General features: G+C 40.9%; 1 long non-coding RNA gene across 2 annotated transcripts; it reads right to left on the bottom strand.

Moving 5' to 3' along the window:
* Positions 1–624: 624 nt before the first annotated feature.
* LOC148877162 (uncharacterized) lies at positions 625–3,925 on the bottom strand. Of its 2 annotated transcripts, none has more exons than XR_016095729.1 (2): positions 3,593–3,925; positions 625–3,475 (listed from the first exon to the last, which is right to left on the bottom strand). It is a non-coding gene; the product is annotated as an uncharacterized LOC148877162 (long non-coding RNA). The 2 variants fall into 2 exon arrangements; XR_016095735.1 differs by having other exon boundaries at positions 625–3,425.
* Positions 3,926–4,372: the final 447 nt, after the last annotated feature.

Below are 4,372 nucleotides of genomic sequence, written 5' to 3'. Positions count from 1 at the left end.
TTTTGGTAATCATTTTTATTCATTTTTTTATTAGATTTTTTATTTTTTCAAATTGTTTCCAAAGGAAAGTTAAGTATTTTAGTTTTACTTAGCAAAAAAAATAAAAATTCAAAATGTAAAAAAACAATAAAAAATAGTTTGGGCCTTTTTGGCTTGGTTCAGCCCAAGCCCAAGGCTTACCCCATAGCCCACTCGACCCAAACCCACAGCACAATACGGACCTATACAGACTCAAGCTGTGGGTTGTGCCGAGTTGGCCCCCTAATTTGTCCTAACACAGCCTGACTTGACCTACGGGCCAGTACAACGTGACCCACTCTATGCGGGCCGCATGCAGGTTGTGTCATGCTGGCCTAGCAGGACTCGACTTGCACCTCTAGGACTGATGGAAGTTAAATTTGCTTCACACGCTGACTACCATTAACTATGCTGGGTTGTGCTGTCCTTTGAGTTGATATTGCTCGGTTACGAGGCAACCCATACCATTAACTGTGCCGGGTTTGGACTTTGGATTTTGAGGCTTGCCGGCCAATATGACACTATAAAATAAAATGGGCCATGCTAGCATGGTACTTGTCAGCATGGCCCACATAGTGGCCCGATACAGCATCTTCCACATGCATATAATTTTATTGTAATTTTGTTAAATTTCATTATTATTTTATATATAAATAATTATATACATCAAAATTTATATATAATAAAATTTTAGGGTAAATTACAAAGACCCCTATAATTTATTTTGCAACAAACACCCCCCTGTAATATAAGCGTGAGACAAAAACCTCATTTCGTTAGTTGTGGCCGTAAACCCTTTCTCTCCTCCCCTTTCTTCTTCTCGTTGCTGATGAAACTGTTGGTGTCCGACTGTTGATGAAATTATTTCCCTTTTCGAAGCAGTTGATGAAACTGATGGTTGTCTGCCTTGTTGGTGTCATGGCCCGACATAGCTGATAAAGAAGGGAGAGGAGAGTGCGAGGGAGACGAGGCTGTTGGAGAAGAGGATTCTGCAGTGGTGTGACTTTGGGCTTGTGGGTTATCTATCGGAGACGGGCTCGCTTCGCTATTAATCTCAATCATCTGCGGATTCCGGTGTTGTTGGGACGATGAAGGCAGGAGCTTCCATTGACTGGTAGCATATCTATTGTTGTCGAGTCTCTATCGATTCCTCAAGTGTAGGCAAATATGAACGTTGTGACTTCTTGATAGCTTCTCCTCCCCTTCCTTTGTCACCTATCGAATCTCAGAAAAACAAAGATAAAATAGAACAGAAAAGGAAACGAGAAGAAGCCCTAATGGTCCAAAAACAGCTCAAAAATACTGTTCATCCAACACCTGATGATTAGAATTCAAAACAATGATGATCAGAATTCATCCAACACCTCCTGATCATCAGAATTCAAAACAATAAAGAAAAACCCCAGAATCAGATCATCCATTCATTCAACGCTCAAATGCACCATCGAAACATTCAATAAAGCAAAAATGGAGAGGGGAAAGAGTGAGAGCATACCATTAATTCATCAACATCGATCTTGACAAACTCCACATCATCTATGTATTTGGCAGCGAACTCGTCGAGTACTGGCTCCATGGATCGATAGGGCCCACACCACGATGCCGTGAAATAGATCACTGGTTGGGAGGAAAAAGAAAGGGTACTATGGGGTTTGTAACAAAGACCTCCCTGTATTTTGTTTTGTGACAAAAATCCCTCTTGTATTATAACTGTGAGGCAAAGACCATCTTCCATTAGTATTTTATTGAAATATGCTGTTGCAATATTTTTTAATCTCCATTCTACCCTTGTAATAATGATAATTGGGAGAAAAATATTGTTCATCTTCTCCCAACACACAATACTCTTAGATTCCTTTACATTTTTCTCTCTCCCTCTCTCTTTCTTCCCCTTCCCCTTTCTCTCCTCCCCTTTCTTCTTCTCGTTGGTGATGAAACTGTTGGTGTCCAAATGTTGATAAAATTATTTCCCTTTTCGAAGCTGTTGGTGAAACTAATGGTTGTCTGCCTTGTTGGTGTCAATGGCTGGACACAGCTGATAAAGAAGGGAGAGGAGAGTGCAAGGGAGACGAGGCTGTTGGAGAAGAGGATTTTGCAGTGATGTGACTTTGGGCTTGTGGGTTATCTATCGGAGACGGGCTCGATTCACTATTAATCTCAGTCATCTGCGGATTTCACTGTTGTTGTTGGGATGATGAAGGCAGGAGCTTCCATTGACCGGTAGCATATCTGTTGTTGTCAGTCTTTATTGATTCCACAAGTGTAGGGGAAGATGAACGTTGTTACTTCTTGATAGCCTCTCCTCCCCCTCTTTTGTCACCCATCGAATCTCAGAAAAACATAGATAAAATAGAATAGAAAAGGAAACGAGAAGAAACCCTAATGGTCTATAAACAACTCAAAAACACTGTGAGAGAATACCATTAATTTGTCGACATCGATCTTGACAAACTCCACGTCATCTATGTATTTGGCAGTTAACTCGTCGAGTGCTGGCTCCATGGATTGACAAGGCCCACAATGCCATGAAATAGATCATCATCTTCGGTTGGGAGGAAAAAGAAAGGGTAAATTACAAAGACCTCCCTGTAATATGGGGTTTGAGACAAAATCCCCCTATATTTTGTTTTGTAACAAAAATCCCCCTTGTATTATAATCATGAGACAAAGTCCCCTTCGTTAGTTTTTCGTTGAAATCCGTCATTGCAATGTTTTTTAATTTCTATATTACCTTTTTAATAATGACAATTGAGAGAAAAACATTTTTCATCTTCTCCTACCACACAATACAATACAATACAGGAACAACAATGATGGTAATCGCCTCAGATTCTTTCACATTTCTCTCTCTTCCCCGATTTCTCTTCTTTCCCTTCCCCTTTCTCTCCTCCCCTTTCTTCTTCCCGTTGTTGATGAAACTACTGGTGTCTGGCTGTTGATAAAATTGATGGTTGTCCAGCTTGTTGGTGTCATGGCCGTCGCAGCTGATAAAGAAGGGAGAGGAGAGTGCGAGGGAGATGAGGCTGTTGGAGAAGAGGATTTTGCAGTGGTGTGGCTTTGGGCTTGTGGGTTATCTGTCGGAGATGGGCTCGATTCGCTATTAATCTCAGTCATCTACGGATTTCACTGTTGCTGTTGGGATGATGAAGGCAGGAGCTTCCATTGACCAGTAGCGTATCTGGGTCTCTTCGGATTCACAACTTCACACTGTTGTTGTTGTTGTCGAGTCTCTACTGATTCCTCAAGTGTAGGCGAAGATGAACGTTGTTGCTTCTTGATAGCCTCTCCTCCCCCTCCTTTGTCACCCATCGAATCTCAGAAAAACAAAGATAAAATAGAACAGAAAAGGAAACGAGAAGAAACCCTAATGGTCCAGAAACAACTCAGAAACACTATTCGTCCAACACCTAATGGTTAGAATTCAAAACAATGATGGTCAGAATTCATCCAATACCTCCTGATGATCAGAATTCAAACCAACCCCAGAATCAGATCATCCATTCATTCAACGCTCAGATGCACCATTGAAACATTCAATAAAGCAGAAATGGAGGGGGAAAGAGTGAGAGAATACCATTAATTCATGGACATCAATCTTGACAAACTCCACGTCGTCTGTGTATTTGGCAGCGAACTTGTCGAGTGCTGGCTCCATGGATCAACAAGGCCCGCACCATGACGCCGTGAAATAGATCACCATCTTCGATTGGGAGGAAAAAGAAAACATGGGATGATCCCTAATTGTCAGGCTTAATTCATTTACATAAATAAATAGCTGGGAGAGAACCGTGTTTTACTGTTTTTTTGTTTAGGTAATTTAATTACTAGCTTAGTGGAATTTTTGCAGGAGTCGAAGTGAGATTTCCATTGTGTTGTGAATGGAATGTGACGATGCGAGACGCCTTCGATGGACCATTTCCGACAAAGAACACATCTTCCATGTCAGATTGAGATGAACCCAGTGTTTTCGCCGTCGTTTCAGCTGCGCCTTTCCCATTCCCAAATTCTGATGTACTGGGAACCTCATCTTCTCCCCGTACCTCCTGGAAATCCTGATATTTGGTGATGTGTTGCTCATTGTGACACTAGCAAGTGCACTAGCCGTTCAAGTAATAAAGTAGAGAGTGAAGTATCGTTCCCACGAGGATTTAGGAAACAATTACCAATACTAAATTGAGCACTTCTTATCTGATCAACAAATAAATCTAAACTCTAATGAAAGCTAAGAAATCCTAAATTAAAATCTATCTAAATCATTGGCCCAATTGCCTTCAATTCAAGTTAGAAGAGTAAGCAGTAAATGTCAATCTCAGAATTCAACAATCTATCAGTTTGGATCATTCGAATGAATCAT

The sequence above is a fragment of the Nelumbo lutea genome, chromosome 1 (genome assembly GCF_056320005.1).
Source record: "Nelumbo lutea isolate HS-2025 chromosome 1, American lotus-T2T, whole genome shotgun sequence".
Lineage (NCBI taxonomy): Eukaryota > Viridiplantae > Streptophyta > Magnoliopsida > Proteales > Nelumbonaceae > Nelumbo > Nelumbo lutea.
Note: the sequence above shows the minus strand (reverse complement) of the source record. Positions and strands in the feature narration are given on the sequence as shown.